Below are 14,407 nucleotides of genomic sequence, written 5' to 3' on the forward strand. Positions count from 1 at the left end.
AACTGTGTCATAGTCTAGTAAAAACTATGTCCGTGAGAATAGAGTTGTAGCCTGAAGTTACATAACCTAATATTGGACGAAAAAACATTGTGATTGGGGAAATTGATAAAAATTAAAAAAATTAACATCTAAATATAATACAATTTACTTGACACTAAAGCTGCAGTGTTAATCATCGCCTGTACCTATATCTATATAAATATTATATTAATAATATAATGCTCTCAACAAATACTGGTTTCAAACAAAAAAAAAAAATGATCTGTTTTCAGATTTTTATCAATATTCTGGATTCATAGGCACTACGATGATGCTTTATAATGAGCATGCTTATGTTATTATGTCGAAGCGGTTTTGTGTGAATCTTTGAAATATATTATACCTAATATATTATTCATTATGGAAACCCAACTTTGGAGAGTATTACATTTAGATATTGTTAAAATGTATAATAATATATTGACTTTTGTCGCATAGGTAATGAATAAAGATACGCACAAGTCAGTGCCAAGAAGACGGTGTACACACAGAGTGATTCACCAAGCATGCTCATTGCTCACTCCCATTGTTCCCTTGAATAATGAATATTGACATTTTGCCTATTCAAATTCTGATTTGAAGAATTTTGAAATAGACTTAAAACCCATATTTACAAAGTTTTGTTATTTTTTTTACTGCTTAAAGAGCGTCCTGTGGCGATAAAATACTTAATAATAATCAAAATTCAAACTAGTAAAGTTTTTGAGTTATTTAACTCTGCGTACTAAGGATAATAGGTCCCTGATAATGGACTCGAAGATATGGAAGACTATATTATATAGTAATATGAAAATGGTCATATAAGTAATTGATATTAATCTATTAATCTATTAATTGTAATTTTATAAACATTTTCCAAGCATAACAAGTACTAGATCTGATATAACATGTATTTTATATTATTGTATAACCATTTTTAAGAATTATTAGTTATCCTCAATACAAACCTTTTAATAACTGAAAAACTACTCGTTTGAATCTTATGAATTAGATACATCAACATTTTCAAAACAATTATCCTCTAAATAATTTACAGTAAAAAAGGGAATGGGGTTCTCATTTGAAAATCAGAAGTTTGTATCGCTACAAAAAACTCCTTAAGTAGATACTACGAAAAATCCTAAGAACTCCAAAATTCGGTCTTCGAAAGTGAATCAGAATTTGAAAAAATACATTATTAAATGAAAAGATTGGGGTGAGGCTGCTTGGCGAATCACTTTGTATAGTATGGAATCGTTATTCAAGAATTTAAATAAATGTTTGGATATCGAAAATAGGTAAGTATTAAGATAGAACTGATGCGTTGCCTCACTCTAAAAACGTGTAGGTAACAGACAATTTACGCTCAACAGATCATGCTTTTGGTTTCGTTAGTTTTGGCATGTATAAGAGGAAATATTAATCATCTATATTTGCCTAATATATACATTTAGAAGTAAAAACATTTCCTGTGATTGTACTTGAGATTTTTATAAATGATCTATTTCGAAGTGAACACCTACAGGTGAAAAATTTCAATTTAAAAATGGTCATTGAACTTACGCTTAAAAATGGTGTTTTACCATAAAAAACATAATTAACAAAATAAATCGAGATAGCTGATGTACTCGTGCCTTTAAGTTGGGTCAATTCACACCACTGCTAACGACGCTACAGACGTGAACTGAGCTGAACGTAAATTTGATATGATAATATTATAATGTTACGGACTTGTAAGAGTTGAAAGACAGACACAACAAATGCGGGTGTGGCGTCGTCGTAACCGAGATCGTGACTGTATAATATTTATAGAAGTTTATAATAGGTCACAGTGTAAATGAAAATTAGATATTATATCTATTTGGGTATGTAACAATAAATTGAGTAAATATTATGTTGGATTAAATATTCCAAACGTGTGCCGTATCTGCTGCGGCGGTTTTGAATAATAATAAAAAAAAAATGATAAAATCATATGTATAATGTTTTGTTGAAGTGGAATCACGGTGAAATACCATTACTATATTTTATGGGCCGAAAAAAGCAAAAAAAAAAAACACGTTTTTTGACGTGTAAACGGTAACAGACGACTCTATTATCCTAATAATTCACCTAAACGGCCAGAGTTCATTACACGCGCGGCGGGTAAGTATATAAAATACGCATTTAATAATAATATCTTGTATTATAGACTCGTAAATTGTATTTACTGTAAACCCGAACAGCAAGACAGTGGAACGTTTGTGTGTTTACACCAAAAAATAGCTTGAGTGACGCGGAAAGTGCACGCCATACTCATTGAAGATGATATTATCATCTCTCTTAAATATTATCATTACGTAAATGATAATATTATATCGTTTCGGTTGAATGGGCCATTTATCCGAAAATATCTATACGTCAGTTCCACTACTGAAAAAAAAATGTCATATTATATTATACACAGGTATCTAAATACGTATCTTACATATTATTTATTATCTACTTATTAAATATGATTAAAAAGTTGTCCTAAAAAAAAATACCGTAGCATTTTTGGATTTTAAATAATATTTATAATATTAATATTTTAGGCTAGTAGATTCACATTTTGTTTTAAATATTGTCCTGATTTCTAATACCAACTTACATTTTTGCAAGCGTTGCGCATTTAAACCATACTTGATTACACAGATATATGTATACGCAGCCTGTCAGAGTTCTATGTGGCATTAAAATAGGATGCAACTACTTCTGGCGTTATATTTATAAAATTATTAGAATGTCAAGGATTCTAGAAGTCGTAAGTCATTACAATAAAAACCAACATTTTTTTTTTCTCTGCTCTATATGTATTCTCTCAATGTGCGTGAAATGCGGAGCCAGTCCTGGTGAATATGCTGGTTGACTATTTTTTTCTTCTTTAGATGGTTATACATTTTTAATTTTTCCAAAAAATGAAAGAAAATCACATTTTATTTAAACTTTGAACTAGTACTATGTACAAACAAAATTTCATATCATATTTGCTATTAAACTAATTGTAACATTTATGAAGGTACATTTCCCTGGGAACCCCATCTGTGACCTGACCTAGGGATTTCGTTTGTGCTGGTTTGTTCTACAACCCCAAATAATGTACAAGGGTTTCGATTGAGGGTGCCATCGGAACTACCACACCCCACCATCGCATTTTTAATTTTAATTAGGCCATTGGTTCGTTTGAGAAACGGTTGTGCTGGCATTTGATCGAATTTCATCGTTTGTGCAGCAGCCCTTAATAATGACCAACAAAAGTTTTTTTAGTGGAGGTAACAGAGAAACTTTCTCGCCCCAACCACCCATTTTTTAAATTTAAATTATGCCATTCGATTGTGCTGGTATGTGCTTGAGTTCCATCGTTTGTGCACCAACCTTCAATGAACTACGGAGGGTTGAAGGAGGTGCTTTGCATGAAGCCATAACGCAATCTCAACTCAAAATTTTGGAATTCCGAATGAGCCAATGTTTAGCAGTTTATTGTTTACTTCTGTAACCTTTTTCCGTCGTCAGTATTTTTACGCTGTGTTCAACGGTAAAAACAATAAACATTTTTGGAAGGCAAACAGAATTTTAATCTTGTCCGTAGTATATAATATCTTCTACATCAGTGAATTTCCATTGTTTAAGGTACCTATAATACTCATGGCATAATGTTTTCTTTCATTAGACTTGCTTAGACACGATATTGAAATTAATTACAGCATTAGTTGACCTAAAACGATACGTTGACTATACAATTATATTTATGATTTCCGTGAATTTCCACTCGTTTCAAGGAATTTACCATCCCTAGTATGAACTATAAGATTATGAAAATAGATATCATCTTTTTCGATCAAACTATTTCCGTAATAACTTTTTTGTTCTTGGCCCCAGAGATTTGCCACTTTCATTTTTCGTTCTCGGGATGCTGGTGTGATGGATCTTTATTCAAATACTAAATATTAATGAGCTATAAGTAGTATTGTACCAAACGTCACAATCAATCACATTGTGATCATATGCCTAAAATTCACTGAAGCAACTTAAAAATCCTTATTAGCCCAGTGAGTAGTAACAAAGCCTCGCTGCAATACGAAGAAATCACGGAAGCGATGTACATGGTTTTTCATCATGTAAACTTAATCCGAAAATTGTGAAGACTTAATTATTGTAAAATAATGTTGTATTGTTTTATTTATGGCCTGTAAAATATTAAAATATTTAATATAAAAATAGATATCTAAGATAATAACCATCGTTGTTAAAGGCTCAACAGGTAGGTAATTAAAAAAAATATATAAATATATAGGCACCTATACAGAAAATGGCAATTTTATCACTTTTACTTTAAACTATATGATCATTGCCCAATAAAAGCATAAAAAAAATGAAAAATTTCGTTCGTATATATCATAAGTAGCATGTTTTACTAGATATATTTTCTTCTCAGAGAAAATTGAGGAACCATACATATATTGTACAATATGTTTTTGGGTACAGTAGAAAATATCTAGTACCATGCTACATTTTGTTACGAATTAAAATAAATAACGTTTTTTTTTTGTTACTTTTTCATCGTTGAATTTGCGTTTCCGTATGACAATAAACAATGCGTTACGAAAATCGCCTGGAAAAATACCTGTACTCAGCCCAAAAACATACTTATTTGTTAAAAACAAAATTAGGTTTATGCGTTTACATTTCATACTCAATAACATCTAAAATATTATGTAAAATTCAACATTACAACTTTAAGAGGACTCTAAACCCGCATGACGTGCTGTCTCCGTCTTACAAATGTTCAATAGCAAAAACTAGCTTACGATATAAAACCACTACGGCTGTAGTGATGGGTAAGACTCAAAATTGATATACAATATTATAGCTGAGAACATTATCTGTGAAATATCGTTTTTTATTTTTTTTCACATCACTTGTATGAAAAAAAGTTCTTATTGTTTCAAAATCTATAATTTTTTTGTTTTTCAAACTTGAATATCTTTTTTCCTATATCGAAAAAATAAAAATCATGTTTCACAGCCAAAGTTCTTCACTTTATGTGGTGAAAAATTCGTTTCTTAGCTATGACTGTAACGTTATCGGTTCTTTCCCACGCAAAACAGTTTTCGTTATGTCTCACATATTTTGTTGGACGGAAACAACACATGCGGGTGTATCGTCCTTATAAATTCATCGATGTGAAAAATCATTCGGTTGGTACATATTTTGTGTAACGCGTTGGTGGCCCTAAACAATTTATTAGTTTGCAGCTTACCCCTGAGGGGTATATGGTCTAAAAAAAAGAATAAATTTAGTGGTACGTAATCCAAATACGAGAAACCGACGTACGACGGGGCGTATCGCACGTAGATTTTTGAAAGGGGAAACATTTTTCGAACAGACTTGATTTCGTTTCAAAGCCATAGTATTATAATAATATATTCGTTTCCCCAAAAGTGTGTAAACTATAATAGTACCAACTGGACGACATTAAAACGGGGCCACGACGTAGTTATATTCTTATATTTATTCGTGTTTGACGGCGCAGGTATAACACAATCGATCGGATGAAATAATACGTAGGCATGTACATATAAATTAATAAATAACATTTACATAATACATTTAGGTACATATAAGTATAAATACATAGTATATAGACATGCACACATAAATATACTGTAGCTGATACCGTGCACTTCGTTGCCCTTAAAAAAATGCCACCATTTTTTATAATAACCACCATCACATAATTACTCAATTACAGTCACCTAAGTCAATACAATATCTACAGCTATGTTACGCCCCCCATCACAGGTATTACGTTTTGCAAATTATTTTCTATTTTCTTACTAATTTCATTTTGCCGGACAGATGGTGCCACCAGTTTATTCCATTTCATCTATCAATATTTCCAGGACAGAAGTTGGGTCTATACACAGATATATACTAATATTACTAGATGCCCGACTCGGTTCCCATACTAGAAGCCAACATTATTATACAGTCATAATGCAGATTGGGCATTGTTTACAAGCCGATGTTATCAATGTTAGTGATAACAGACAAAATTATAATTTATAATAATTAAACATGTATATTATTAAATCACATGGTAATACTACTACTTACTAGTACTCGTAGGAGCAAATAGTTTAAAGTACTCATTAGTGTTTGGTAGTTGGTACATTTTTTATAATAATTACATTATTATGTTATAATAATAATTATATTGATTACAGATTGGAAACATTGCCCAACCCATTTGGCTTAGTAACACCAATACGCAGTGGTATATGGAGTTGGGCATCTAGTAAATAGTATATATCTGTGGGTCTGTAAGAATATACTTTAAACCTGCGCTTAATCTTCTTATATTCACCCGGGATAGCACGTGTCTCAACGTCTGTTTTTTTAATTTTAATAGTACATAACACTTTGTGATGTAATATTATGTTACCATAGGCTACCATTGAAATGAACAAAAACAATGTTATTCTTTTTGTGTGCTGAAAAAAAAAATTATTTTGTGAGCTACCCTTTAGTTACTTGTGGAATTAAAATTAAGCCTTAAGCCGCGACGTACTCTTTGACTAAAAACAAAAAAAATCAAGATATTCGGACGAGTGTTGTCACAGAGCACATTAGTGACAACATTTATATTTTCACATTTTTATACACGGTTTCTAGACGCGTGCACATCGAATAAATATAAAATATATAATATAATATACATAGGTAATTCGGTAGTTATCTACTAATCGCGTGGTGGTGGAATGACAAGTCTCACGCGTACGATAATATAATATGATTCGTAGCTGCCGTACTGTAGATTATAGATAGATGTAGTGTGCCCATGGTGCCGCCGGCGACAGCCGAACTTCCCCTTTTGCAGCCGCCGGATCGACGTCCGAGATACGGAATAGAAAAGTAAAAAACGGTCGTGGCGGGGCGTGGAGGGACTGCGGCGGCGGCGGCGGCGAAGAACGATAAAAAAAAATCATCTAAACGCCGCCTCGTCGTATAATATTTTCGAAAACCGACCGGGTCGGCAGAATCGGTGACGTCGGAGGCGCCCCGTAATTCACACTTGTCCGCGTCGAACAAAAAAAGCGCTCGGCTCCCGGGCAACACGACCGATGGCGTTCGGCGAGATAACGATATATTATTATTATTATTATTATTATTACACGTTACGCGCGCCGGCACAATAATAATAATACAAAAAAAAATAATAATAATAATAATAGCGGCCTAATGATGACGGGTCGCGTCTCGAGTCGTATTTTATAGGTAGGTCGAGGTAGGTATATATATATATATATATAATAATATTACTTGTGTGTATATTATTTATTTACGGCGCGTACGAAATATATTACGCGTCGAATTTAACTGTCAAGTCATTTTACACAATGAAAATAACAACTACAATCGCACATTGTTGTCGACAATCGAGATACGGCGATATAATAATAATAATAATAATAATAATAATATGTATGGGTATTGGGTACGCGTATGACTCGGGTGTGCTCGCCGCAGAAGACGACGACGCCGCCGCCTCGTGTATATTTAAATAATAATATATAATAATATAAAGGTTCGGCGGCGGGCGTCGGTCTGCAACAGGTCTCCGCGGTCCCGGGCGAAAATTATAGAGGAATTATCTCGTTTCGTCGTTTGACAGCATCGTCTATAAGCATTATTATTATTATTATTATTATTATTATTATTAAATATTACACATATTTTACGCTCATTATATTATTCTGTGCATCTCTGCGTCGAACAGTCGTCCTCTTGCTCGTGTACACCTATATAATAATGTAATAAAATTCTATAAACGCGCGTAGTCTATACTCTGCGAAGGGTCTTACTCTGTCCCGTAATTGATTAACGTGATAAGCACAATACCGAGCGCGGTGCCCACTCACAGTAGGTACGTGTAAGCTGCACGGCGTAGTAGTGCGTCCGTGTAGAAGAAACGCCTGCTATTTTCACTGCATAATATTATGATATTATTCTACCCGCGCGCATTATAATAGTAATATTTTAATCAAGGTTCAAATTATTATATTATATTGTAGCAATCTGCATTATATATATTTTATACTCTATCCATTAACATATAGTTACTGTAATGAGATTTGAGGAGGGGGACGCTGAAGCTATACTTTATAAATACGGAATAAGATGAAAACTACATTTAGGAAATGTTTGGGAGGCTGAGTCCCTAAAACCTCAACTAATGTGCGCCCACCTCTGTTATACATTTACACATATTGTAGCCTATACAGGTATACTATAAAGCACAAAGAATCAAATGGTTTGGGCACATGCTGTGAGAAGGTTATATAGACTCAGACTTCAGAGTATCCTGCAAAAGTGGCGGACGAGTAGAAATACACAGGGAAGAGACCAAGAGGACGTCAAAAAAGACGATGGATGGATGGAATAAAGCAGCTAGGATTTAAAGATATTAGGGATACCAAATTGGGAATAAAAATTAGAAAATCGAGAAGAGTGGGAGTGGGTGTCGGTGGTGGCAAAAACTCTCGAAGAGTCGTGTACCAGAGGGAACAATAATTGGTATTTAATAGTAAAACACAGCTGACACAAAATACAAATAGGCATAATGTTTTAAAGTCTAGAGAATTCATGATTTATCCGAAATTGTGTTTTGTAACTTTTTTAGCTTTTCGCTACGTTATACCTATACCTGTGACCGGGTATACAAGACAGGTTTTGGCAAAAACTATACCAAACATGGTTAAAAAGAGATTCGGTTTCACATGATCCACCCACGTATCGTTTGAGACCCACGCTAAATTATTAATATCATACCCATACCAAATGCAAAACCTATAATAAAATCTCTTCGTCTTATTATGATATGTATAATAATAAATAATGCAGAAGTATATCTCAATGGTTCGACTATGTTAATTCATAATATTGTTGTACCCTGCGCCCACCCACATATGATTTTATGTGGGTGGTACATATGATTTTAGGCAGCTGAATGACACCACATTTAGTAAGTATACCAATTATATACTTACGATACTCACTCAATACTCAACAAACCCAAATTCGAAAACTTTTGACAAATCTGCATTTTTTTAATATTCAATTTAATACACCACGACGTGTACGGCTTTTATAATGATAAAATCCAAGGTAAACATTCAAAAAAATAGGATCATGTTTAAATAATACTATAGATAATAAGATGTATAAAAGTATATTTTAAACTTAAAAAATGTCTTAGATAATATTCATTTTGCATTTCTAAGAATCGGTTTCTTATATATACGGTTACTGGCAATGATATTTTCAGATTTATTTGGAGAGATGATGACGAATAAAAATATTAAAGCTCTATAAAATATTTGAGGCTTACTAAAAATAGCAGTATTTATACGTATAAAAGTGTAGCTACCTATCAACAACCGAACAAAAAAATAGAAAATTTTGATTCAAGTTTTTTTATAAAACCCTTCTAAATAAAAACAAAATAATAATCGACTAAGCGTAATTTGAGTTTTTTTTTCAAAATATTAATTATCGTGGACAGTAGATAAGTTTATATCATAATAAATAGTGAGCGTATATAGCATGTACACATAGGCGCCCGCAGACATTTGTCTAGGAGAGGGGGGGCAGTTTGTTAATACATAATATATTACAACATAAATCAAAACATAATATTAATTCTTAACTTAACTTCACAGGAGTTTTTAAAATTCCGTTTAAACACTTTCAATTTGTTATATTATAATGATTTATCATAATATACCTAACAAATAAAAAAAAAAATCCCGAAAAGCCAGAAGGGGAAATGCCCCAGATTGAACCCCCTTTCTCGGGGCGCCAATGCCGACATTACACTATATGTAATACAGCATTTTCTAAAAAATAACAACACAAACTATTACTACACTCTATTAAAGAAGACATCAAAACAGAAAAATAAAAAAAAAGAGGCTTTGCAGGGGGTTAAAATATCACCCCGGTCCACCCACCACCTGCACACTGCCAACTCTACACTTCCAAGTTCCAACAGGTAGGTACGATATACGTTTGCCGTGTATTAATCCTATTATTGTTCCCGTTCAATGTATCGATTTCAAGCATATATATATATATTAGGCGTACATCGAACGAACCCGAAAACGCGAGAAGAACAAAACCCTTAAATAATGACGCAGGTACCTACCCATAATACTGCTGTGATTTCCACATAATATTACGTGCCATTTATTCGGCACTCTCGCATACATGATAATAATATAGGTCCAAGGTCGGTCGTACACGGGATCGTTATGATAATGATAATAATAATGGTAATAATTTTGCCGCCGCCTCCGAGAGACCGTGTGACACGAAACTTTATTATATGAATATTTTTTTTTTTTTTATTGTTATTATTATAATATTATATGCGAATCGAATGGCGTAGGTTTTTTAGACGGCACACGCGGAGATAAGAGCGCGGAGATTACGCGAATTATTGTGCGACGGTCGTCTGATAACGATTGTTTCATTTATTTTTTAATGACACAATACCGTCAGAGATTCGCCAATGCAAAGGTGTTCACACGGAAAATCACGTACTACGGGGGCGCGACTCGAACGCTTGGGCACGCTGCGACACTCGAACTCGGCGCGTTTCTAACACAAAGAATATTAAAATAACAATAATTACGTTTACACGACGCGCGTGTTATAATGTTTTGTGTGCGCACAATGCGTATTATAGCCGTGCGTGTGTGTATGGGTTCTCGTGGTGTGGGCACCGCGAATGAGTGTGTCTTACGGTCTCGCGCGGATACTGCGGCGGCGGCGTCGGCGGGGTGGTACAGGGCACAGGGTTGGGAAATCATACGACATTACGTAATTTCGAATAATAAATGTTATAATGTTGGCATTGGCACGTTTGTTATACAGGGTGGTTTTTTTATCGGCCGATATCTTGTTGAGAGGATGCCAGCGCAATATATTTTGTTTTCTCTTTCAGACTCTCAGACACAGATGGAAACCCTTTCACCTAAAATCTTTTCTTTTTTTTTTTTGTGAAAAGATCGGTTGAATGTAATTAACTATAAAAAATATCAATAAATTAAAATATTATGTAACTATGCTCGGGTTAATGTATTTCTAATTTAATTAAAAAACAGTGGTCTAAAAGATGAAAAGGTGGCAAGTGTATACGATGGCACCTCTTTTATTTTCATGGATTATTAGCCAGATATTAAATTACTTAAATGACAATAATAAATTATATTAAAACATGTTGTATACATTTTATAATTAATGTTTATAATTAATTATAAATTATTTTATATAGCTTGTTAAGGTAAACGGAGTCAATTTAGTAGATTGCAAAGTTCCGCAGATTGATATTGGGACAAGAAATAAACCGCACTAGTCCCCCCTCCCTACAAGTACGTTTTTGAGTGAGGAATACTTTTCACGTTATGTTAACTAGGTTATTATACTCATAAGTAGTCTAGTAGTCATATTATGTAGAATTATTTATGTTTTACAGTTTTACTAATATTATATACATATATTTTCTTAATATTGTTATTTTTTAATATATTAAAATAGTTTACTAACCTGCCAACGTTAAATTTGTTAAAAGAACATAAGTTCAATATTAGGTAACTTAATACATTAATATTAATTGATATAGTAAAATAATATCAATATTTATTTTATAATTAAAAAAAATATAATATATATGCATCAGCAGGTTTTAGTTCTATATGTGGGTGGGTGGGTTTCGACTTACGGATAGCTTCAGTATTTGTCCCTAAGAATAAAATGTTCGTGACACCACTGTCTGTATATATATTATTTTACCGATCCGGGTGTGAATGTTTCGCTGTAGAATTCCACCGACGAACAGAGTCGATCGTTTGTGCAGTATAATAATATTATTATTATAAATAGGATATTATAATACCTATTACATTATGTAGAGGATAACAACAATATATATTATACGGTTCTCACGCCTGTTTTCGTTCGAAACAATACGATATCGATTGTCGCGTAAGGACGTTTTGAGCAGTTCTCAGCAGAGTCCACAGGACACATTGATTATAAAATATGATATACTATACAGTGAGTATATCAATGGTGTTGTATACAAGGTCACTGTTGTAATTCATTTTCTCGAAGTGAAAAAACTTTTTTGGAAATATTTTTTTTTTACAATAATATAATATTATTATTATTATATTATATTATAATAATTATACAAAACAACATTTTTGAAAAATAAAATAAAATCTTTTTCAGTATCATTTTTTTTTTTTAAGACCTAGTTTTTATTTTTTGAACCACTGCGCGTACATTTTTAACTTTATATGTTTCGAAGCAGAATATTTTTTTTTTGATAAATTCAATTCACAAAAATTGAATTTCAAACGAGTACCTCATTAATTAGTTATAAGTACCTACGTATTTAAAGTTTTGATGAGCCGAGTGGAGTGGCTTGAGCCTTCAATTCATCAAGAATTTGTTCAACAAAATCTTAAATACTTAAGTTATGAGTGCTATAGCTTAAAACTGATTAACTGCTGCTTGTTCGAAGTAAGACTTTTTTGAATATTGTATTACTCAGACAATTATTCTACTTAGGAATATGAAATTAAAAAAGTCATTTAAAAGAGTAAACATTTAAATAATGATAACCGTGGTAATAAAATATAACTTTTTTAAAAATCTTTCTTTGTAATGACTTGACTTGAAATTATCTAAAACAACTAAATTTAAAAAAAAACGTTGGATTGGAAATGTTGGGTAAATTAGTGTTTTCCTCTAAAAGAATACGTATGGAGTTAAACAAAGGGTAGGTAGAAAGGAATATATATATATAATCATAGGTACATGAAAATAAACACGTTTTGATTATATAGTTATTGAAATAGTTTTTTTTTCAAATTTATATTTTTTTTAACAAAAAGAGAACATAATTTTTTATCGACATTGTATGATATATAAATACACACACGTAAATAATATAATAATAATAAATTATTATAATCTCCTAGAAGTATATAATATAATATTTTATCATTAAAATAACGGATCTACTCACTAACTCTAAAATATTCACTAATAATATATATATTATGATATTGTTGTGTTTTTTTTCAACTTCATATAATATATACAGTTAATATGCTTAGTAATAAATTGACTAGAATTTAATAAGATCAATTGCTTTGGAATAGCTCATCTGCATGTGTTGTAAGCAATAATAATAAGATATTGCCCCGAAACAATAACAGTAATTTATTTATAACAATTGTCTTCCTCTTATAGGTGTAATAAAATATACACAAATAGTTAATATTACAGTACCTTTGGCTTTGAAGCTATATTTTTCACATAACTAAATATTTCATTTTTGCAAAAATTTAATATATATGCGAAAATTAAAATGTTCAATTACTTTTTTTAATGTTTTACCATGCCATATGTAAGTATACCTACTACGCTTGGTCAATACACTTACAAATAAAAATTCATGAAAACGAGGTTAATAAAAACGCACTAGCGGTTCTCGTAGACTGATTACGATAAAATATTATGGTCTTAAATTATTATTTTTTCAAACCGGAAATAATAGCTTGATAACTGAACAAAGTATTAATAATAATAGTGTTCATCACAAAAATCATTTAAAATATTTTTAATTTATCATTTTATATGAATTTTATTCTGAGAATAATTTAACTATTAACGTTTTTGTATTTCTAAAATTATCGACAAGTGACGAGGACGACAACAGTTGTTTACCTTTCATATATTATACAAAATACAAACACCTATTGAATTCAGGCTCGTTAAATTAACGGCATAAATATTAAATTTATTATGATATGGTATTTACTATTTAGCATGTTTTCGCAATGTAAAGTGGCTCAAATTTGTTTGTAAACGATTAAAGTTAATGATTTTTGGCTTGACCGCTTGATACACGACATTATGAAAATAAATATTATGTTTAAATTATTAAATATGTTTAAAAAAAAATGGATTTTACGGCGGGGTGACAGGGTTTTTTTTTTAATAACTTCTCAGCCAAGGCGTGTACGCGTACGTATTATCGTTGCCAGTCTTAGCCGTGCGGTGTATACTTAATGTTTTACGAGTCGTATTTACTAATTACTAATTAGGGCGACCATTCAATTTTATTCTTTTTTCATTCAAGCACAAAAGAAAACATATACAATTAATTGCCAGTGTTTAGCAAACCTTTGAGTATACGCCGCACGCGAATAGGCAGCTCAAATAACACGCGTGTTTAACATATAATAATATATACGTTCTAAACTTAATTAATAATAATATGTTACAATGTACG

The sequence above is a fragment of the Myzus persicae genome, unplaced genomic scaffold (genome assembly GCF_001856785.1).
Source record: "Myzus persicae strain clone G006 unplaced genomic scaffold, MPER_G0061.0, whole genome shotgun sequence".
Taxonomy (NCBI): Eukaryota; Metazoa; Arthropoda; class Insecta; order Hemiptera; family Aphididae; genus Myzus; species Myzus persicae.